Genomic DNA, 25,425 nt, shown 5'->3' on the forward strand with positions numbered 1-25,425 from the left:
TTCCCAACTCTTTGGCAACGATCACACCTTAAAACGAACTGATGTGCATCCTTAAACAACATAGGCCAGAAAAAACCTGCTTGAAGAATACGAGCTGTTGTCTTTTCATCAGCATAATGTCCACCATAAACTATGGAATGACAGTCTCATAATATCCCCTCCGTCTCACAGAATGGGATACATCTCCTGATGATCTGGTCAGCTCTGTGTCTAAACAAATATGGTTCGTCCCACATGTACCACTTCACCTCATGCAGAAACTTCTTCTTTTGAGCCGCATTCATATTATGAGGCATTATATTGCTGACAAGATAGTTCACAATGTCTGCGAACCATTGCTCTTCCTCCTGAACTGTGAATAACTGCTCATCCAGAAAATATTCGTTGATCAATGTCTTATTATGTGAAGTAAATTCGGGATTCTCCAGTCTAGAGAGATGGTCAGCTACTTGATTTTCAGTACCTTTTCGATCCTTGATCTCTAGCTCAAATTATTGTAGCAAGAGCACTCAACGAATAAGTCTAGGCTTCGAATCCTTCTTTGAGACCAGATAGCGAATGGCAGCGTGATCAGTGAATACTGTCACCTTTGTCCCAAGTAGATAAGATCAAAAATTTTTGAAACCAAAAAATATAGCCAAGAGCTCCTTCTCAGTAGTGGTGTGGTTCATTTGAGCTTCATTAGCATCTTACTAGCATAGGAGACCACATGAAAAATATTATTCTTGCGCTGCCCAAGAACTGCTCCCACTGCATAATCACTCGCATCTCACATCATCTCAAAAGGTTCTGTCCAATCAGGTGTAGTAATAACTGGTGCAGTTATTAAACTCTTCTTGAGAGTCTCGAATGCTGCCAAGCATTCATCATCAAATTTAAAAGGCACATCTTTCTCGAGCAAGTTGCATAATGGCTTAGATATCTTAGAGAAGTCCTTGATGAAACGCCGATAAAAACCCGCATGACCAAGAAAACTACGGATTCCTTTCACATAAATAGGCGGTGGAAGGTTTTCAATGACTCCCACATTGGCTTTATCCACCTCAAGACCTTTACTAGAGACTTTATGCCCAAGAATGATGCCTTGTTGCACCATGCAGTGATATTTTTCCCAATTGAGCACCAAATTAGTTTCCACACACGTTTTGAGCACCAAACAAAGATCATTCAAACATTCATCAAATGAATGTCCAAAAACGGAGAGTTCGTCCATGAACACTTCGACATTATTTCCAATCATATCAGAGAATATTGCCATCATGCATCTCTGAAAAGTGGCAGGTGCACCACATAATCCAAAAAAAATTCTGCGAAAAGAAAACGTGCCAAATGGACAAGTGAAAGTAGTCTTTTCTTGATCTTCTGGTGCAATGCAAATCTGATTGTAACCCAAATAGCCATCCAGAAGACAATAATACTCATGACCAGCCAACTTGTCAAGCATCTGATCAATAAATGGAAGAGGGAAGTGATCCTTCCTCATGGCTTTGTTCAACTTTCTGTAGTCCATGCATACCCTCCATCCTATGACTGTTCGAGTGGGGATGAGCTCGTTCTTCTCATTTCCTACCACAGTAATACCTCCTTTCTTAGGTACACATTGCACGAGGCTCACCCAAGAACTGTCAGAAATAGGATATATGATTCCTGCATCCAGCCACTTTAGAATTTCCTTCTTCACCACTTCTTTCATGATAGGATTCAGTCTTCGCTGTTGCTCAACAGTTGGCTTGCTAGCTTCCTCTAGCAGAATTTTATACATGAAGTATAAAGGGCTGATCCCTTTTATATCTGCTATAATCCATCTGATGGCCAATTTGAATTCTCTTAAGATCCTTAAGAGCTTATCCTCATCGCTACCTGAAAGGTCATATGCAATAATAATAGGCAAAGTAGATGCATCACCTAAGAAAGCATACCTCAAGTGTTCAGGCAATGGTTTAAGCTCCAAAGTAGGTGCTTCCTCAATAGATGGTTTGAGCTTTCCCTCAGCATTCTTGAGATCAGTATTACCAAGAGATTCAAATGGCATGTCTAGCTTTCACTTCCAAGGAGAAGCATTTAAATATTGTTGTTTCTCATTGCCTTCCTCATCTTCACTGTTAAATTCCCCCACTAAGGCTTTTTCTAAGGCATCAGACCTTAGCACATCATCAAGTTCTGAAGTTACCGCAGAATCAATCAAATCCACCTTGAAGCACTCCTCATTTTCTGTACGCGTTGAATATATTGAATGTTACATCCTGATCTTGCACCGACATAGTAAGTTCACCTTTTTGCACATCTATCAGGGTACGTCCTGTAGCCAAGAAGAGTCTTCCCAAGATTATGGGAATCTTCTTATCTTCCTCGAAATCCAGAATGATAAAGTCTGTAGGAAAGATGAGCTTATCCACCCTTACTAACACGTCCTCCATGATGCTTTGTGGGTATGTAATAGAACGATCAGCTAATTGTAGAGTCATGTAGGTGGGCTTTGGATCAGGAAAATTTAGCTTTTTTAAGATAGACAATGGCATCAGATTGATGCTTGCTCCCAAATCGCAAAGGCACTTATCGAATGATAACTTGCCAATGGTGCAAGGAATGGTGAAGATACCTGGATCTTTAAGCTTTTGGAGGTAATTTTTGTTGTAGCACAACACTGCACTCTTCCGTTGGAGCAACGGTATCAAGATTGTCCAGTTTCACCTTCCTTGAAAGAATACCTTTCATGAATTTTGCATAACTAGGCATTTGCTCCAAAGCCTCAGCGAAAGGTATGTTGATGTGAAGTTTCTTGAACACCTCCAGAAACTTACCAAATTGCTTATCCAACTTTTGTTTTTGCAATTGCTTAGGAAAAGGTGGTGGAGGATAGAGCTGTTTCTCCCTTGTATTACCCTCAGGCAGAGTGTGTTCAACAGTAGTCTTCCTTGGTTCCGCCTCTTTTTCCTTTTGCTTCTCTTCTCCATCTTCAACTTCAGCTTCTCCATCTTTTGCTTTTTCAGCTTCAACAACTTTTCCAGACCTTAAGGTAATAGCTTTGACTTGCTATTTAGCTTCCTTCCTGCCTGGCACTTCAGTATTGCTGGGAAGTGTGGTTGATGATTGAGCACGACATTGGCTATTTGATCAATTTGATTCTCCAGGATCTTGATAGAAATAGCCTGACTTTTGCACAACAACTTTAGCTCCTCGAAATCAGCACTAGAAGGTGGAGCAGCACCTCCTTGTTGAGGATATGATTTCCTTTGAGCATATTGATGAGGTTGTTGGAATCCAGGTTGATTAAACTGCTTACTTACAGCTTGCTGATATGGTTGCTGAACAGCATTCTGAGTATTCCTCCAGCTGAAATTGGGATGATTTCTGTTATTAGGATGATAAGTAGCTGGCACAGGCTGCTGCGGTTGCTGATAATTGTTCACATACTGAACAGATTCATTAACAAGAGAACACTGATCTGTAGCATAAGAGCCTGCACAAAGCTCACAGACCATAGCTATCTGATTGACTCCATAGTTGGCTAAAGAATCGACCTTTATAGGCAGCGCTTGGAGCTGCGCTGCAATAGCTGTAGTTGCATCAACTTCCAGAATACCTGCTACCTTCCCAGGCATCATCCTTTGAGTTGGGTTTTGATGCTCGTTTATAGCCTTAGTTTTAATGAGATTATAGGCTTCAGTATAGCTTTTGCCCCACAAGGCACCTCCAGCAGCTGCATCGAGCATGGGCCTAGATTGGGCCCCCAAACCATTGTTAAACCCAGTGATCACCATCCAGTCAGGAATACCATGATGTGGATACTTTCTCAACATCTCCTTATAGCGCTCCCAAGCTTCGCCATAGATTCTGTTGGTTGCTGCGCAAACTGAGTAAGAGCACTCATCATAGCCGCAGTCTTGGCCATTGGATAAAACTTTACCAGAAACTTTTACGCAAGATCTTCCCAAGTAGTGATGGACCCAGCTGGTAAATAATGTAACCAGTCCTTAGCTTTATCCCTCAGAGAGAATGGGAAAAGCCTCAGTTTGATAGCCTCATCAGTAACACCATTATATTTGAAAGTACTACAGATTTCGACAAAATTCCTGATATGCATGTTAGGATCTTCAGTCGCAGCACCTCCGAAAGAAACAGAATTCTGCACCATCTGAATAGTGCCCGGCTTGATTTCGAAAGTATTGGCCTGAATAGCCGGATGAATGATGCTTGACTGGATGTCATCAATTTTAGGCCGAGAAAAGTCCATAAGAGCTGAATCTGCTAGAACTATATGATCACCCATGATTATCGGTTCTTTCTTTACACTCTCTTTATCCGAATCTTCAAAATCTATCTTCTCCGGAATATCAAGAACTGAGTCTATCTCCTCAGCCGCATCTAGAGTCCTCTTGCGAGTGCGAGAATGTGTTTGCATAAACGCTCGCCAGAGTACCTGAAACACAACCGGAAACAATAAGTAACAAGTCTTAATCACTGAGTCCTAATGACCACTGATGGCAAGTATATAAACTAAACAAATTAACACCGAGTCCCCGGCAGCGGCGCCAAAAACTTGTTAGGCACAAAGCATGTTCTAATAATTCACGCAAGTATATGCATTTGCAAGTAATATAGAATAATTTCTAGTTCGTTCCCACAGAGACTCAGACTAATTATATTTAATTAACACTTACTCACCAATGTATGATTACTTCTCAATGTCAAGACAATAACACTTTAGGTTGATTAACTAATTAATAACTACGATTAACTATGAGAATTAAACACTTAAATTAACACTTGAATTTAACAATATTTAAACACACATGAGATCATAACTTCGTTACTACTTCCTTCAATAGTCATTGTTATTACCCTTAGCATATAACGGTGATGACATTAATCGAACAACACGAAACTGATAAAAGCCAACTTTCGTTTCATAAGTACCATTCTACCAAGCATCCATAATAAAGATAGAAGTTGAATATGCATCAATTATGTTGAGACCCTATATGTCTACAGAATTTGAAAACATAACGATTTAAGTGCAAGTTATTCATTATGATTACACAAGGCAAGTAAAACAGTTAGAGTTACCCACTAATCATGCATATATACATGAACCTATGCTAGCATGGCAAGTTCTAAATCTCAAGATTCACTGTCGCTTCACAAGAGATTAACAGGCTATCTTATATGTTCGCGACGCACATAAGACGAATAAGCACAACCTACGCTAGATATCATACAATCATCACATACCAAGGTATTAAACAATTAACTAAAGAAATCCATAGTAAATCCACTACGACCCCATGATCACAAGTAGCCCATGATAGAACTCATCATCACCATTGGTTCATATGAAAACATGATAATAACACGACAATATAAACTAATAAAAATACTTATTAAAACCAGAGTGCATCACAAGAGTATTAACGTTCAAAGTAAAGAAAACTAGCATCCACTATTACAACAAATAAAAGAATCACAAGATAATGTATGCTTCCTCTTCTTCTTTGCGGTGTGTTAAAACGGTCTTCTTAATCTTATCTCCTTGCTCCTTGCTTGCTTGATACTTGTTCTTTGTTGATTGGTATTGTGAAACGTCTCCCAAGATTGCTTATATAAGAATCCACAAGAAATAGCGCCGTCAGAAGCCCACTAGAAGTCTAATTAGAAAATCCAGTATTTTAAAAACACAACCCCAGGAGGCCGCCCCAGGTTCCAAGCGGGTGCCTACACCTCCAAGCGGTCGCCCCACATCCCAGGCGGGCGCCTGCACAGCTTCTGGAAAATTCTAATTTCTGGTCCTGATTTTGTTGATTTCTTCGCACAACTCCCTGCAACTGATTCCAAGTACTTCCCTAGGCTTATTTTGATGAAATCCCCCTAAATTTGCAAGTTATACCCTGAAATGCAAAAACACTAGAAAAACGTATCAAATACACAAAATACTTGATTTCAAGACATCAATTCAAGCCATTATAGGATGTTCTAAGTGGTATAAAATGCCACTCATCAGTACTCTAGCGAGGGTGTATGCATACGCGTTCGCGTACTCATTAGAGAACACAGGATAAGGCCGAGGAAGAAATTGTGATGGTTCGAAAGGAAGTTTTTGAAGAAGAAAAGAAGGTAGAAGAAGAGAAAGTCGAAGAACCAGTTTTAGTAGTGATGGGAGATCAAGCAGAAAATCCTAAGGCTTTGATGGACTATTATCAGCCTAAGATCAATGACATTCAGTCAAGCATCATCAGTCCAACCATCAGGGCTAACACTTTTCAGATCAAGTTAAGCACGATTCAGATGATACATAACTCAGTTCAGTTTGGGGGTTCTCCTACTGAAGACCCCAACATGCACATCAGGGATTTCATCGAGATTTGCGACACGTTCAAGTTCAATGATGTGACTGAAGATGTTATCAAGCTACGACTTTTCCCATTCTGTCTGAGGGACAAAGCTAAGTGTTGGTTAAATTCTCTACCAGCAGGGTCTATCACCACTTGGGAAGATCTTGCTCAAAAGTTTCTCACTAAATCCTTCCATATGGCGAAGACTGCTGCAATCAGGAATGCTCTTACTCAGTTTGCTCAGAAAACTGGAGAATCTCTGTGTGAGACTTGGGATCGATATTAGGAGATGCTAAGGATGTGCCCACACCATGGCATGCCTGATTGGATGATTATTAACTGCATCTACAATGGATTGGGTGCTACTTTTAGACCCATACTCGATGCAGCATCATGAGGAGCCTTGTGGGCTAAGAGCTATGATGAAGCTTATGAATTAATTAAATTGATGGCTGCTAATGAATACCAGAATCCTTCCCAAAGACTGACTCAGGGAAAAGTAGCAGGAATTCTGGAGTTGGATGCAGCAACTGCTATAGCTTCCCAACTTAAGGCTTTGATGATGAAGGTGGACACTTTGGCTAATTATAGGGTTAATCAAATCGCTAGTTTCTGTGAGCTTTGTGATGGTGCCCATGAGACTGATCAGTGCACAATTTCTAGTGAATCAGCTCAGTTCGTGAGCAACTTTTAGCGTTCCCAGCAACCTATGCCAGCCACCTATCATCCCAACAATCGCAATAATCCTAATTTTAGTTGGAGCAACACTCAGAATGCGGTTCAACAGCCTTATTAGCAGTATCCAGCTAAGTAGTACAACCCCCCTGGTTTTCAGCAACCGTAATATGCACCTAGACAGCAACTTCAGCTGCAACAAGCTAATGAAAAATATGAATTATAGGGGTTGAAGCTTATGTGCAAGAGTCAAGTTATTTCTATCAAGACATTGGAAAATCAAATTGGGCAAATTTCCATGCCTTACTAAATCGTCAGCCTGGTACACTACCTAGTGACACAGAAGTGCCAGGAAGGAAGGAAGTTAAGGAGAAGGATAAGGCAATTACTTTGAGGTCTAGAAAGGTTGTGAATCCCGAACAAACTCAAGCGTTGATTGAAGAAGCTGGGGCTGAGAAAGAAGTAGAGAAGCAGGAAGTAGCAGTGGAACCAATGAAGAATACTATTTAGCACACTCCTCCTAAGGGTAATACAGTGGAGAAACAGATATATCATCCACCGCCTTTTCCTAAGCATCTACAGAAGAAAAAGCTGGACAAGCAATTTGAGAAGTTTCTGGAGGTGTTCAAGAAACTTCATATCAACATACCTTTCGCTGAGGCTCTTGAGCAGATGCCTAGTTACGCAAAGTTTATGAAAGGTATTCTCTCTCGGAAAGTGAAGCTAGATGATTTAGAGACAGTCGCTCTAAAGGAGGAATGCAGTGGTGTGTTGCAACAGAAGTTGCCTCCAAAGCTTAAAGATCCAGGAAGCGTCACTATTCCGTGTACTATTGGAAAAGTGTCTTTTGACAGATGTTTATGTGACTTGGGAGCTAGCATCAATCTGATGCCTTTGTCAATTTTCAAGCAGTTGGACTTACCTGATCCAAAACCAACTTATATGACTTTGCAATTGGTCGACCGTTCTATTATATATCCGTGAGGTATTGTGGAGGATGTCTTGGTCAAGGTTGATAAACTCATCTTCCCTCCTAATTTCGTCATTCTGGATTTCGAGGAGGATAAGAAGATTCTCATAATCTTGGGAAGACCTTTCTTGGCGACTGACCGAACCTTGATAGATATGCAGAAGGGTGAGCTCACAATGCGAGTGCCGGTTCAGGATGTAAATTTTAATGTGTTCAATGCTATGAAATTTCCTATGAAAAATGAGGAGTGCTTAAAGGCGGAGTTGGCCGATTCTATGGTTACTTTAGAACTTGATCAATTGTTAAGGTCCGATGCCTTAGAAAAAGCCTTATTGGGAAAGTCAGATTGTGAAGATGACGAAGATGAAGAACAATTACAATATTTGAATGCTTCTCCCTGGAAGAGGAAAATTGATATGCCTTTTGAATCTCTTGGAATGGAGAAATTGAACAAAGCTCCTAAATGCATCAAGCCATCTATTGAGGAAGCTCCCATTCTTGAGCTTAAGCATTTACCTGAGCATTTGAGGTATGCGTTTTTAGGTGTTACATCTACTTTGCCTGTCATTATTGCATCTGACCTTTCAGATAGTGATGAGGAAAAGCTCTTGAGGCTTCTAAGAGAGTTCAAATTGACAATTGGTTGGACTATAGCAGATATCAAGGGAATCAGCCCTTCTTATTGCATGCATAAAATTCTGCTAGAAGAAGGTAGCAAGCCTACGGTTGAGCAGCAAAGAAGACTTAATTCGATCATGAAGGAAGTAGTGAAGAAAGAAATTCTTAAGTGGCTAGATGTAGGGATTATCTATCATATTTCTGAAAGTTCATGGGTAAGCCCGGTTCAATGTGTGCCAAAGAAAGGTTGAATTACTGTGGTAGCAAATGAGAAGAATGAGCTTATTCCTACAAGAACAGTCAAGGGGTGGAGAGTTTGCATGGAATACATGAAACTGAACAAAGCCAATAGGAAGTATCACTTCCCTTTGCCCTTCATTGACCAGATGCTTGATAGATTGGCTGGTCATGAGTATTATTGTCTTCTTGATGGCTATTCGGGTTACAATCAGATTTGTATCGCTTTAGAAGATCAGGAGAAGACTACCTTCACTTGTCCATTTGGTACTTTTTCCTTCAGATGAGTTTCTTTTGGTCTGTGTGGTGCACCAGCCATATTTCAGAGATGTATGATGGCCATTTTTTATGATATGATTGGCCAGAATATGGAGGTATTCATGGACGACTTCTCTGTATTTGGACATTCTTTTCATAAATGCTTGTAAAATCTTGGACACGTTCTCAAGAGGTGTGTTGAGACCAATCTAGTTCTCAATTGGGAGATATGTCATTTTATGGTGCGACAGAGCATTACTCTCAGGTACAAGGTTTCTAGTAAAGGTCTTGAGGTGGTCAAAGCCAAGGTGGGGGTCATTGAGAATCTTCCTCCTCCTATTTATGTTAATGGAATTCGCATTTTTCTTGGTCATGCGGGTTTCTATATGCATTTTATCAAAGACTTCTCTAAGATTTCGAAGCCATTGTGCAGTTTGCTAGAGAACAATGTCCATTTCAAGTTTGATGATGAGTGCCTTACAGATTTTGAAACATTGATGAAGATTTTAATCACGGAACCTGTCATAACTGCACCTGAGTGGAATAAACCTTTTGAGATGATGTGCGATGCAAGTGACTATGCAGTTGGAGTAGTTATTGGGCAGAGGAAGAACAACATATTTCATGTGGTCTACTACGCCAACAAGACCCTAAATGGTGCTCAACCGAATTATACTACTACGGAGAAAGAACTTTTGGTTATTGTCTATGGTTTGAAAAATTTCGATCTTATCTACTTGGGACTAATGTGACAGTTTTCACTGATCACACTGCAATTTGTTACCTCGTCTCAAAGAAGGACTCGAATCCTAGATTGATTAGATGGGTTCTTTTGCATCAAGAATTTGAACTAGAGATCAAGGACATAAAAGGGACTGAAAATTAAGTTGCTGATCATCTCTCGCGTTTAGAGAACCCTAATGCTACTTCATTGGATAAGACATTGATAAATGAGTCTTTTCCCGACGAGGAGCTGTTTGGAGTGCAAGAAGAAGAACCGTGGTTTGTAGATATTGTGAACTACCTTGTAAGTAATATTATGCCTCCCGACTAATCTTATGCTCAAAGGAAAAAGTTTCTATATAAAGTGAAGTGGTATATGTGGGATGAACCATTTCCTTTTTGACAAGGAGCTGACCAAATCATCAGGAGATGTATTCCTTAAAGCGAAACGGGGGGGGGGGGATCTTGCGAGATTGCCACTCAACGGCTTATGGAGGACATTATGGTGGAGAAAAGAAAGCAACTCATATTCTTCAAGCAGGTTTCTTTTGGCCAACCATGTTTAAAGATGCTCACCAGTTCGTTTTGAAATATGGTCGATGTCAACGTATGGGTAATATGTCTAAGAGGGATGAGATGCCCCTTATTGTGCTTCTCGAGGTTGAGGTCTACGATGTTTGGGGAATTGATTTCGTGGGGCCATTTATCTCATCTTATAACAATTAGTATATCTTGGTGGCGGTTGATTATGTGTCGAAATGGGTTAAAGTTAAGGCGTTGCCAACGAACGATGTGAAAGTGGTGCTTAATTTTTTTCATAAGCAGATATTCACAAGATTTGGAACTCCAAGAGTCCTAATCAGTGATGAGGGGTCGCATTTCTGTAACCACAAGTTCACTATTATGATGCAAAGGTATAATGTGAATCATCGCATTGCTACGGCTTATCATCCTCAAATGAATGGTCAAGCCGAGGTCTCTAACAGGGAGATCAAGTGCATTTTAGAGAAAGTTGTGTGTCCATCGAGGAAGAATTGGTCTTTGAAGCTTGATGAAGCTCTTTGGACGTATCGAACAGCATACAAGACTCCGCTAGGGATGTCACCGTATTAATTAGTTTATAGTAAGGGGTGTCATTTGCCGGTAGAGCTGGAGCATAAAGCGTATTGGGCTTTGAAGAAATTGAATCTGGATTTGGATGTAGCTGGAAAGAAGAGGATGCTTCAATTGAATGAGCTCGACGAATTTCGACTTCAAGCTTATGAGAACAACAAAATGTATAAGGAGAAAGTCGAGAGGTGGCACGACCGGGGTCTAGTGCTCAAATCATTTATGCCGGGGCAACAAGTTCTTTTGTTCAACTCTCGTCTCAGTCTTTTTCCTGGAAAGTTGAAGTCAAGATGGTTAGGGCTGTTTATTATCAAGACTGTATTTCTGCATGGAGCGGTGGAAATTTTTGAGAATGATCCGGGCCAAGCATTCAAGGTAAATGGTCAGAGGTTGAAACATTATTATGGTGACATGGCAAACCACGGGGTGGTTAGTGCCGTTTTATTTTCCGTTTGAGCTCAAGGTTCTACATCAAGCTAACGACATAAAGCAAGCGCTTCTTGGGAGGCAACCCAAGTTTGTTGTATATTAGTAAGTAGAGGAAGCAAGAAGAAATGAGAAAATCACAAAAAAATCAAAAAATGAAAAAAAATTCGGGACTGACTACAGAAGCCTAGCGCGCCCTCGCTGTCCTAGCGTGCGGCCGTGCTGAAAACACAGAAACACGGCGCACCCGCGCTGTTCCAGCGCGCACCCGCGCCGCCCACGCCGGTTTGGCAGAAGTAGCGCACGGCAGTACTGAGGTCCCGACTCAGAAAAAATAAAAGGCAGTTTTAAGGGGGTAAATCGAGATTTTTGCTACCAAATCCAGTCTCAACCAAATTTTACTCCCCCACATCCCAAATTTCCCTCTCCAAATCAAACCCATTATTCCCATAATTAAATCCCACTTCTATTTCATATATAATTCTCTTTTCACCACCTATATATACATACACCTCATACACAAACTTCTTCACGACTTCATAAATTCTCAAACACAAATTCTCTCTCAAACACAACTCTTATTCTCTCTACTCAATTCCAATGGCACCCAAGAGACAAAGAACACTAGTAAGCAGCATCAACACTGATTTTTCAAGTGTGGGTGGTGTAAGGCCGAGGTTTTCTACTCCTGAGGTTGAAGCAGAGTATACGAGGCTTCTCTCGAAGTCGATCATCAAGGAGCGAGGTTTTCTTCCATCAGGGAAGGATGGTAACCTATTGGAGATGATTCAGGAGATGGGTTAGGTTTTTTTTTGTGAGGAGCCCGCTGCTATACCCATGAGTGTTGTTCGGGAGTTCTATGCTAATGCAAAGTGGAGAAGAATAGTTTCACGATTGTTAGGGGGATGAAGGTGAAGTATAGTACAGGAGCGATAAGGAGGGTAATTAATCAACCCGTGAAAAAACACGGTCAGGACATTTGGAATGATAAGACTCCGGAAGATTTTGACTTGGATAAGATTGTTGATACTCTATTGTGTACGTAAGACTCATTGGACATTCAAGAGGGCCACAACTGATTATGCCACATTCCCTGCTTCTTGTATTAAAAGATTTTCCCGTGCTTGGAATGCCTTTATTTATGCTAATATCATGCCATCGTCTCATATGCATGAGGTTATCGTGGAGCGAGCACGCTTATTATGGGGTACTCTAAAGGGTGATTATGTGGACATTAGTAGGATTATTCACTATGGTATTCTGAGATTTTTAAGAGGGAGCACTACGGGTTCTATACCCTATGCATCCATAGTTACGAGGTTGTGTACGGCAGTTCGTGTTCGTTGGGCCGCACATGAGCAGCTTTAGCTCCTTAGTTCTGCCATTGATAATTCAGTTATATTGCACATGGTGGAGTGGTATGGTGGTAAGCCTGATCCCAAGGGGCTTTGTTATTCATTTGATATGCTTCTGGGCAAGCATCCAGCTAATCAGTATTATGCTGGTGGTTCAAAGAAAGCCCATGAAGCGGGTTGGAGAGCTCAGTTGGGTGAGGAGATAGAGCCGTCTCAGTTACAGGAACCATCAAAGAAGAGCATGACACAGTACAGGCGTCTGGCTAGAAGGATGGATGCGATGCATGACATCCACAGCAGGTTTGCACGTGATATCACCCAAGCATTGGGGACAGCTTTTCGAGCCACCGGTGTTGACATCCAGTGGCCAGTATTTCGTGAGGATTCCGTGTATCCACCTCCAGACACGCATGACACTCCACTCGTTGAGGGTGATGATTCTGATTCACAATAGGTATGCTTGATTCCTTACTATTACCTTCACTGAGGACAGTGAATATTTTAAGTTTGGGGGTAGTAGTTGAAGAAATATGTTTGTGTGAGTTACATTTAGTTTGCATATTCATGATAGTTTAGTGCATATAGTTTACATATTTTGCCATGTAGTTTTTTTTTTATTTTTTGGTAGTATTTATGTTAGTTTGTTCATGTAGTTGCATGCATTTGCATAATAACATGATCCCTTAGATGATTTTTCTGATTAATTTGTGATATTAATGCTAGTGTAGTGATGTCGTATTTAGTGATGTTAAGTCTTATCGAATTAATTTTCATGCTAGAGACACTTGTATTTCACTAAGTCTTATAGGTTGTTAAAGTGCTAGATCATGGTCATTATTTATTTGTTTGTCGAGGTTTAATTGCTTGTTTATATTTAAAATTTAGGATATTCTCTTAATAATAAAATAACATGGATTTTTAGAAATTGGAGAAAAATTGGATTACATTGCTAGTTGTTGTGGCTAGGTGTCAAATGGCTAGTAGCCCGCTCATAATTATATGAGTAGTCTAGGGTTGAACGAGATGGAGCGAAACACACTCGTTTAGAAATTGAAAAAAGAGAAAAAAAAGAAAAAAGAAAAAAAAAGAAAAGAAAAAAAAAAGAAAAAAAAAGAATAAGTGTTATGTATAATTGATCACGAGTGGGCTCCTTAGTACTCGAGTTATTAAGTTCTTACGGGACTTTGTGCTTAGTGACCTAAGGCTTTTATAGTTTGGGATCCGCTAACCTAACGCTCGCTACATGGGTACTATTGTATAAGTCTGTTATGGATTAAAAACTAATATATATAATTGCTGTATTTAGTACTAAGGAACGTGAGCCTCAAGGCTCGATTTGACTGCTCTTGTGTTTCGTGACTCAATCTGCCTGAACAAGATACCTACGTACATTGCTGATTGCCAAGGATCAAGTCAAAAAACGTAGTTCTGATTTGTGGGGTGAGGCCCCTTATATAGATGTGGGAGTCCTTGAATTGGACTTGGTATAGGAGACTTGGTGGTCAAGTCTCTGAATTAGGATAGACTTAGGAGTCCTAGGAAGTAGGAAGCTGATTCCTTATCCCATGAGGTTCTTTGGAGGCCAATCTACAAGGATTTATATCCCCACTAGGACTTATCTTAATAACTATTTTCTCCCTTATTTTTTAATTACGAAATTAATAAATAATCAGGGTTTTTGGGCCTTCTTTGTTCCATCAGGCCTGATCTGGTCCATCAGGCCTGATCAACATGTTAACCTTTCTGGTATGAATGTCATACATCTTCTTATTGGGCCTTGCAGCCCAAACTGTAATATTTAATTATATAATCAGGATTTATTTATCCCTATCATTTGCCCCCCAACTTTTGGGAAACCGTATAAGATTTCGCGAAAGTTAAGTTCATTTATTCCCTTACAGGGTTTCGTTTTTGTGTAAAGTGTGGAGCAACCTACACGTTTACAATGATTTTTCCTTTTATTCAGGAATTATCTTAATTTCCAGGAATTTTTCCCTTAATTCCGGGATTTTTCCCTAATTTTCTAGGATTTATCCTTAATTTCCTGGATTTTTCCCTAATTTTCCGGGATTTTATCCTTAATTTTCTGGATTTTTCCCTAATTTTCCGGGATTTATCCTTAATTTTCTGGATTTTTCCCTAATTTTGCGGGATTTATCCATAATTTCCTGGATTTTTCCCTAATTTTGCGGGATTTATCCTTAATTTCCTAGATTTTTCCCTAATTTTCCGGGATTTATCCTTAATTTTCTGGATTTTTCCTTAATTTTCCGGGATTTATCCTTAATTTTCTAGGATTTATCCTTAATTTTTCGGGATTTATCCTTAATTTTCTAGGATTTATCCTTAATTTCCTTTTTTTCTCTCTTTTTCTTTTCTTTTTTTTTGTACAGATTTCGACCAGGAATCCTGTTCGACCAGGATCCTGGTCGAATTAACCTCTGTTGTGCCTTGGTCGAAGGCTTTTCGAGGAGGAACCATTAGAGCAAGAATCCTGCTCGAATTTCGGCCAGGATTTTTTCTATATTATTTTTTTTGTCGACTAGGAATTTTTTGACTAGGATTTTCATCCCTTTCGGTCAGGATTCTTATTTTTCTAACCGAATTAACCATCCTTTGTTGCTGAGGTCGATTGGATTTCGAGCAGGGCACATTCGATCAGGAATCCTGGTCGAATTTCGGCCAGGATTTCCTCCCTTCGGTCAGGTTCTATTCCGATCAGGGTTTTCGGTCAGGATCTCCACTTTTGACCGGATTATCCTCTCTTTGGTTGCCCAGGTCGACGCCAATTCGGGCTCGAGGATTTCGATCAGGAATCCTTAACAATTTATGGTCGAATTGGTCCCGATCCTGGTCGATTTAAGGCCATTTCTTCACCCCTGATCGAAAAGGTTTCGACCTCAGGCCATTCGAGCAAGAATCCTTCGTGTTTTTTGGTCGAACAGGTCAGGATTATACACATGGATTTGGGCCCTTAAACCTGGGCTGATCTTTGGGCCTTAATCTAGTGGGCCTTATCCCTGGGCCTCCAACTTCAATTATATAGGCCCTTTCCTGGGCTCGTTTCTTATTGGGCTATACTTTGGGCCCAATATTTTCAATTGGGCTTCTTTTCCACCCCCTAAGATCATTTGGGCCTCATTCATGGGCCTTTTTTTTAAACACTTGGGCCCTTAACTGGGCTTTTGTTTTCTAAGTTAAGAAGTTTCTGGAATTTTGAGGAAATTTCCCAAAATTTTCTGGATTTTTCCAGAAAATCTTCTAAATTCTTCCAGCATCTTGTAGATCTTTCCAGAAGATTCCTGAACTTGGGCCCAAATGGGCTTTTCTAGGCCCATTTTCCCCTCTTTCCTCCTATATAAAGGTGGGGGGGAGTGTTCTTACTCACACTCTTCACTCCTCATTTCATACATCTCTAAAAATTCTCCAACTTTTCTCCTCTCTCAACTTTCCTCCCTTAGTTTCCAGCCTCCTTCCTTTCAAACTTTCCAGGCTTTTCCAGCTTTTCTAATGGCTGACAAGAGTTCCGAGAGGGCGGCCAAGATAGCCTCTGCTTCAAAATGAGGTAAGGATATCGAGATCTGTTTTTCGTATATGTCTTTAATCGATATGATTAACACTAGGTGTAACACCCCCAAATCCGGGGTCGGGGATTCGGGTTGTCACGAGTTCCATTTCCCTTATCAATACTTAATCTTAACAGTCATCCAACTACTGAGTACTGTGACCCCACAATATACACACACACACACACCACAAGTTATAGTCTCAGAGATGAATACCAAAAATAACACAAGTCATTTTATTCCACAATTATAAACCGTTACACCTTAAAAGGGTTTCTGAATAATTTACATATTCCTTGCCATTATTACAATTCATATTATACATAAGTCTGGTTCATCAATAGTTGAAAATCTAGCCTATTGGTAGCTCCTACCTCAGCTACGGCGGCATCAACGCTTCCAGAAAACTGCGGAACGTTTCCTAACCGCTTGCGAATTGGAAGCTTGGTCATGTTCATCTTTTCTATCTGTTGTTGTGTGATGAAAGAAGAAAGCAGGGGTGAGCAACAAGCCCACCGAAATAATATGTATAATAATTAACAATATATGAGTATTCTCATAGTACTCATGAAAGTCTTGGTCAAAAGAAATGAACCAAGCTGATATCTTAACGCGACCAAGTCGCAAAATATTCAGTATATATATACATATATACTTTTCACAGTCTTTGAAATCCTCTGACATGTATAATGTGCACAGAGTTCCAGTTTATAACTATATAAAAATATCATTGCAAGGTGATCTCATATATCTTACCTTGTCTCAATGTTTTTCTGAAAATCTTTGACATGCACAAGATAATCATTTACTAGATATAAGTTTAAAAGATGAAGTTACAAGATACTCCAATATACTTATATCTTTTCCGAATACTACTTGAACTACCGCCGTTCAATGTATAAATAGTTCATCCCATAGATTAAGCTACGAGACAAAACTTGTATAGAATCAACCTTTAAAATATTATCAAAATAAAATGAAGTTCCGAGATACTTCATTTGATTCAAACATCATTTTGAAAACTCGACCCTGCCAACACTCAACAATCACCCAACCGTAGCCTTTCTATCGAAGTGCTCCGGGTAGTGTTGCAAAAATATCCAATTGGATGATGAACTCATTACGGTAGTTTGCCGCGCCAGGAAGACCACTTACGATGATCAGTCGTATTAGTGCAACCCCACCAATTGGGCCAATATAATAAGGCTGGGCCGGCGCCACTCGACCACTTACGCCACTCCTAGTTTAGATGAAATCCATGACTCTGAAACGTAAAGCTCGTCCCCCTTTTCCCTAAGTAGAAACTTGTTGATACGGATCCACCAAGAAGTCGTATCTAGTTGGAAAGGAGAACTCACCGATATTTCCCAGGCGATGCCTGTTAATGGATTAACTTGTTCCAAGAATTTTACTTCCCGAGTGTTGGGTAAGTAATCAAAAACTCTTTTATCAAAATAGCAACCTTGTTGCGAATATAAAATACACCACAGAGCCGGATCCCTCAGGTTTTGAGCGAGTATTTAAATCCCCTTCATAAGTAGGATCTTAAATATAAAAATGAGTCTTGGGATCCGCCCTAACCTTTAAAATCATTTAGAATACTTGAAAATATTTTTAAGAATGTTTGGAGTGATGCTGATTTAATAAAATAAATCAGTCCCAATATATTAGAAATATCTTAATATTATTATTTAAATAATATTCCCATAAAGAATAATCTTTATAAAATTAATTGAAGTGGAAGTTTTAAAACTTATACTTGAAATGAATTTTAAATAACCAAAGATATACTTATACGAAAGTACTATCTTTATTTGAATAATCAAAAGTGAGTTTGATTATCGACACATTATTCTTTAATAAAATAAAGAATAATAATTAGTAAATAATCGGAGTCATAAGTCCTCGAATGAATATTCAAATAATAATATTCATTAAATAAAATAAACGGAGTCATATGTCCTCGAATGAATATTCAAAATAATATTCATTAAATGAAATAAACGGAGTCATATGTCCTCGAATGAATATTCAAAATAATATTCATTAATAAAATAAAGTTATCGAATAAACCTTATTCGATTCATAGTTTTTTAAACTATATCTATATATATATATAAATATATATAATATACTCGGGAACATCGACTCCCGATTTTAGAAAATGTTCACCTTTGGGTCTCCCTATACTAAGGGTATACGCTATTACTGCTTATCTCTAGCATGGGTATTATGCAACTAATAAGCATTTGAATCAACAGATATATATCAAGATTACGAAACAGACATGTATATATGCCATATCACATGCTCCAATATATCGCAAGATTTGCTAATTAACCATCATGCATCGATCACAAGATAATGCATATACATATGTATACATCACAACAACAGTATAACGGGGAGAAAACTTGTCTGAGCGACTGGGGGTGGTAAAAGTCCCGGGATGAGTCTGGTAACCTATAAACCACATATAGTCTGGTAAGAATCTATACTTTAACCAATTAGACTTTAACGCTCGCTTTGCGCTTAATGATTCTCTTATGTCGCTCGAGTACCCTCGGCTCCACCATTTTTAATAAATTAACCATTAAGAGTTTTAAGGCGATTCTTTCGCGAGTGCCTTACAAACTGCCTAATACACTTTACATAAATGTTTCATATTCCAATTTTTCCTTTTAGGTCTTTAACCTATGTTTCAAAGTAAGGCGAGGGTAATGGTTTGTTCGCGAAATGCCGTTACTTAAAACGGTTATTTATCCTAAACCGTACATCGGATTCAAACGAATCACATATCAAAACGAAGCTCGTAACATGAACTATCTAATCATGGCAATGGTCAAAACCTAGCAGTGAGTTCACGGGTTCTAATGTTAGGAACAAAAATAGTCTAAAGTAAATCGGGCATTACGACGGCTATGTTTACGCGATTACCCAAATTTATACCACTCCAAATCAACCCACAATCAACCCACAATCAACATCCCAACCAAACTCCATCCATACTTCACCATAACAGCCCCAACAACTCAATATTATCAATTTATACTATTCTCAAACATGAATTTAAACTATACTTAAGTTCTTTAATCAATAATCCAAGAATTACAACTCCAAAAACATCACAAAACCAACTAACCTCTACATACACAACAATCAAGCCTCTCATGAACTATAACAACAAAACTAAACCTAATACTCAAAGTAAATTTAGGGTTTAGAGGGGTTATACCTTCCTTGGAGAGTGAAGAATCAAGTAATTAGCTTGGAATCACCCTTAAAAGTCCTTATCCAAGCTTAATCTAAATAAAAACTCAAGAACAAAAATTTTAGTTCTTGAAAAACACTATTCACCCTCTTCTTCCATGATTTTTAGGAAGAGATTGTGAATGAATTAGAAGCTCAAACTTATAGAATAGTTATATCTATGCATAAGGAGTCTTAGATAATTACCTTGCTAATTAACAAAGCTTGGATCTAGGATTTTGACTTTTTCTTTCTTTGAAGAAGAAGAAAGCCGAGAGCTTTTGATGAAGAAAGGGAAATAACTTTGTGTTTTTGGTGAAATGAATTGTTGGTTGGCTTGGTTGATTTGTTTTGTTTTGATTTATTATCTTTTACCATGGTAACTTTTGTGTGGTTCTTAATCAACCAACAACACACCTTTTTTTGTCATGCTTATGTCACCTTGTTATGTCACCCTCCCCCACTTGTCCTCCTCTTATTGGTTTGATGACTTCATCATCCCTTACCTCCTTGATTAACTCTTAATTGCCTGCCTAATGACCGCTGATCTGTTATACGGTTCGCTTAACTTTCGTTCTCGTTTATCGTTTGAGGGATCATACCCCGGATCTTATTATTTGGGTTCCCTTAACCTTTTTCAATACATTATATTCCTTTTATGATCCTCTCTTAAATTCCTTGAATTTAAATCCTGTTTATCCTGTTACCTTATACTCAATTCTTTCGGTATCTGGTGGATTTTCGGGAAAAATCAAAGTGTTCGGATTTGGATTCTGACGATCTTTACATATATTTATTTATCATATAGAGTACCGATACGATCTCAGGATAACAATAAAAGAACCCCTACATAGTGTGGCATGAAAAGTTTTCTTATTCAGCAATGTCAGCAAAAACACTATTCATAAGGGTTACAAAAAAAAGTTCAAAATTTTGGGGTTATTACAGTCTCCCCTCCTTAAAAGGATTCCGTCCCGGAATCAGATAAAAATGAATAGGGATACTTTCTTAGCATTGCACTTTCTAATTCTCAAGTCAATTTTCCCACATTGTGGTTCTACCATCAACCTCTGACTAGTTTGATTAACCTTCTCCTAAGCACTTGTCCATTTTTGATCTATAACCCTTCCTGGTTGCTCCATATAGGTTACGTCTGGTTGCATGCCTATGCGCTCATATGCTCTTATTTGTCTGGCATCCGGATTACACTTTCTTAACATTGATACGTGGAACACGTTATGAACTTGCTACATGTTCGGGGGAGCTCATATGCTAACTTCCCAATACGTCTTAATACCTCAAAGGGTCCAACAATTCATGGGCTTAGCTTTCCTTTCTTTCCGAACCTCATCCATCCTTTCCCAGGGAATACCTATAACAACACTAGGTCCCCTACTTCCTATTCTTTGTCCTTTCATGTCGACTCTACATACTTCTTACGTCCATCTCGGGCTACTACCAGCCGTCCTTTGATTAGATCTATTATATCCTTGGTCCTTTGGACCACTGCTGGTCCGAGCATCTTGCGCTCTGCAATCTTCATCCTAACATAAGGGAGATCGACATTGTCTTCCCTTAAGGATCTCATAAGGCGATACCTCGATACTGACATAAGATCGATTATCGTGAGAAAACTTAATCCGCGTTAAGTGATCATTCCAAATTCTTTCAAGTCTATTGCACTGAATTTCATCATAGCTTCTAGCACTATAGCTTTGGCTTCTCAATACCCATTCTTTTCCAGTTCGTAATCGTTACTATCTTCCGTACAGGATACTATTCTAGATATACCTTTACTCGCTAGAGTTTTATAACCTCTTAATAATCGCGTCAACCTTAGTATCACGGACGCGTTAGAATCGGAATACCACCTTACTTCGTACCACTTCATCTTTAGCTGCCTCCATCTTTGAAAGCTTGATCCATCATATAGAAGTAAAGGAATTTGTTGAGAGATCACTATGATCATGAACACTTGTTCTATTGCATAGTTAGTACAGAAGGTGGCCTGCCTTTAGTACTTGACAAGCAATTAAACAACATGTGGTATCCTACTAGGCTTCTATCACACAGATAGATAGTCATTCGACAATACCTCCCCTTCTGGAAGGGTTGTTCTTCTCAGCTTATATGAAATGAAAAGAAGAGAAAAGAACGAATTGAATAGAATTGTATATATGAAAAAATATACTGCCGCAAAATATCTGGCTTGGAACCTACCTCTAAACTATATAGGTTTGTCATAGGAGAACAAAACATATGTGTATACATATCAACATCAAGTATTATCGCATCGCATTTCGCATGCTTAAATATTTTTTGCTATTCCGTCCATAATTCTATGGACCCATGCTCTTCCTCGAGCTTATACTCAATCACCTTTGAAACTCCCTTGACATCGAAAATCGAATCTGGAATCTCATTCTATACATCATCGTTACTAGAATTATATGCTTGCACCGCAACCTTCCTCGTATTATAATACGACCCTCTATTGATAAGAAGGAATAAGTATTCAATAGGTAGATAATCTACTTAATTAGTCTATCAATGATAACTTATACACCACCACGACCCGATTAGTGGTACTCAATCTCAACATCCATTCTAATACAACTCTCACGGTTGTAATCGACTCATTACTCGCAGAATCATTGCTGCATTACTGTGGTCCATCGCTGACCTACTACAGTTATTCGTTTTCTATGAAATCTTAATAGCTAACCATACGGAGTCCATACATATCGTATCAAATTCTTCTAAGGAGGTAACATGATCACCGTTCATGATTCATGAAGAACACTCCTGAACTTGACGTACATATGACATGAAGCAGATAAAATTACAGAAGAGTTTCAATCAAAACAACGATAGCAGGTTAATACCATTCTTAATCATATGCCTTCAATAGAAGACTTAACTCAAAGGTTTGTTTAGTCCTTTTTGAAACATGGTCATGGCCTATCTCAAGATAGTACCTTCTTAGATAGATAGCCCGCTCATGGCGATTACACGAATTAAACCTTTACCAAACTACTATTATGGTTGGATATTGCACAGTCATCAGAAGGAATATCAATCTTCTAAACCATAATACAACCTTCACCGCTTTAACCATCATCACTGTATTCCTCTGGCACGAGCGCCTATAATTGCTCTCTTACACTTAAAGTGTCGGCCACCTCTTTGGCATTTCCTGATAGTAAAATTCCCTTACAATCAATGTCATTTGAACGATCTCCAACTAAATTTTTCTACCTCATTTCCAATCACTGCTTGTGTGAAGATGTTTTCCTTAAAATCTAATGAGTAAAAAAAAATACCACCATTTTTCCATAAGTTATTGCCTCAGTCTTTAGAGGTTAATCATTGTCACGACTGACTCTCGATCATACTTAGGACGTTTCTTATCTTGGGTCCTTCTTGTTTTCACCATTCTTGACCTTTGTTGGGTTCAATCTATACTTTCTCATGGTTTAACATGTGCCCCACTTGGCATTATTATTATTACTTCATATTTCCTTTATCAAAATTTCTATTCTTGAGAATTTTGAATATTACCTTTCTCCTTGTAAAACCTCTAAGGTTATCCTTGAATCGTTCCTCCTGTATTCCCTAGATACAGGGCATATCAAAATACCATTTACTAATACTAGAACCATTGTCTATGTACTTCTAAAAATTTTCTCTACTGATCTTTAAAGGTTGTTGCTACCTTGATCCTTTCCAATTCATATTGTCAAAACTTACGCTATACCTATTAAGGGTGGAATGCCAACCTTTATGCATTCCCCTAGGATTCATCTCAAGTTATCGAAGTTATATCCTTAATTCCACCTTTTAAAAAGGTACTTGCATCCTTCCATGGATAAATCAAGTCATATATCCTTGATAGATTATCTTATTCAATCATTCCCACCCAGATAGTCTATACCAATTTCACAATAGCATCCTTATGCAAACTGAGGTCAACACATATGGCCTTCAAAAGATAACAATGGTTACCCGCTTTTCTTTCCTAATTTGGTAATGATAACATGGATGTTCTGGAAGATATTGGCCGTGTTTAACGTGAACATCTTCTTAATAAATCCTCATTTTCTTTTGTTGTTTATCTTAACAGTCATCTCAATATTGGGATGTCTTTCCTACCTGGCATCTCCCTTTCTGGGTATCATGCCACCGGTCTTACACTTCACATTCTTGAAGGTCACTTCCTTCATCCAATTTTCTAATTTCCTACTTTCTTGTCTCCTCAGTCTATCCGCGTCTCATTATTTATCCTTCGAACTATCTCAAGGTTTCCTCGAATTCTCCCAACTTAAAGGGGGTACAATATGTACATCTCTTATGCCTTCAACCATCAACTTTAACTCATAGTGAATCATCCTCATCCTGACGATCACATACTTTTCTATTTCTATTACTATGATTCTTTAGGGTTTCCCCATACCCAACTCCCTTATCATTCCTCAAACTCTATTGCCTTTATATTCCTTTCCACTTCAGTTTTTTTTTCTTTTCTCTTACAATCATTTTATGAACCCACTAATTATTTACTTCAAACATCACGTCGTTCTGGGATTCTTGTCCTCCGAACGAATCTTTACAACTTTTACAATCTTAGATTCATAATTCATCATATTCGTCCGCCTTTGTTCTAGCTCTTAAAGCTTTTACACTATCTCCATAACCTTGGGATTTACTTTCTCGAAAACAATTGACTGAACTTTAATCAATTTATCATAACCTCTTGCTCCGTGCCTTTCTTGGTCTTTTACCAGTGGGTGGTCTCTCTCTTAGGAGGGTAAGTGACAGAAACAGTCTTTTATGATTCGTCAATCATTTAAAATCTCAAATGATTCCTGTATTTCCTTTAGCCAGGCTCTTCCCTCGACTGGGTCAGCTATTTCCTTGGAACTCTGAGAGCTTAGCGACTTAAAGGTCCTGAAAGAATTTCACACCACATTATTTCCTCAAGGTGGTGGTTAGGGGTAAAAGTATAAGTTTTGTTTTAGGCAGGTCCATGGATTGCCCAACAGGAGTACCATCCTGGTTCTTCCTATCTTGCTCAACTTCTATTTTTTTTCAGTCTAAATATTTCTTCCTACTCCCCATAATTGGGGTCACCTTTTAATTTAAAATCCTCAGTTTCCACTTCTTTATATTCTGGGTTCCTTATATCTTAATTACGACCTCCCTGATTATCACATTCAAGGTTTGCCCCTAATCTTATTCCTCATGGGGGCATAATGCTTGGAAAATTTTTGAGAATCTCTGGATATTTGTCTTACTTACTTTGCTTAAGTCTTTCCCTCGTTCAATTCTTGCATGATTGCAAATTGTGAATTCTCAAGTTCTATAAACTTCGTGACACTCTCTTAAGTGTTAATAGTGCAATTAACAATATGAACTTATCATAAACAAACTGATCTGAACTGAAATTAATGAATATATACATAACCATTTGTTCGAGGGTACAACAACTGAACACATTAAAAAGAATTACATCATTTGATTTGATCGCTTCTATCCCAAAAGTACTACCATAGATAATCATCTAGTCATCAAAATTAATCATTCATAACTTAGGCTAATCCTCCAAAAGCGGTGCTACATGAAACCCTTGTCTGATCGCTCTGGCTCTGCACACTACCATGGATCAAGAAATGCGGGCATGAACGACATCCCTAACCTGCTCCATCACAGAGGTGATGAGGTCTAAGATAGTCGCAAGTAGAGCTGGATCAACCTGACCCTCAAGATGGCCTCTAGCTGTAATTCGGGTGGTAGCCTCAATCCTGTCCATGCTATGAGCTAATCCTGCCGGAAGTACCCCGCCCTCAATTCTTGGTGCAGTAAGTCGATCCAACAGATCACTTCTAACATTACGGGCCTCAGACAGGCCA

The 25,425-nt window shown here is 38.9% G+C and overlaps 1 non-coding gene across 1 annotated transcript; it reads right to left on the reverse strand.

Annotated features, from left to right (window-relative positions):
- Window positions 1-6,540: 6,540 nt before the first annotated feature.
- On the reverse strand, window positions 6,541-6,647 carry LOC141715430 (small nucleolar RNA R71). Its single transcript, XR_012572194.1, has one exon. It is a non-coding gene; the product is annotated as a small nucleolar RNA R71 (small nucleolar RNA).
- Between the last annotated feature and the right edge of the window lie 18,778 nt (window positions 6,648-25,425).

This window comes from Apium graveolens, chromosome 3 (genome assembly GCF_009905375.1).
Source record: "Apium graveolens cultivar Ventura chromosome 3, ASM990537v1, whole genome shotgun sequence".
NCBI classification, from domain to species: domain Eukaryota; kingdom Viridiplantae; phylum Streptophyta; class Magnoliopsida; order Apiales; family Apiaceae; genus Apium; species Apium graveolens.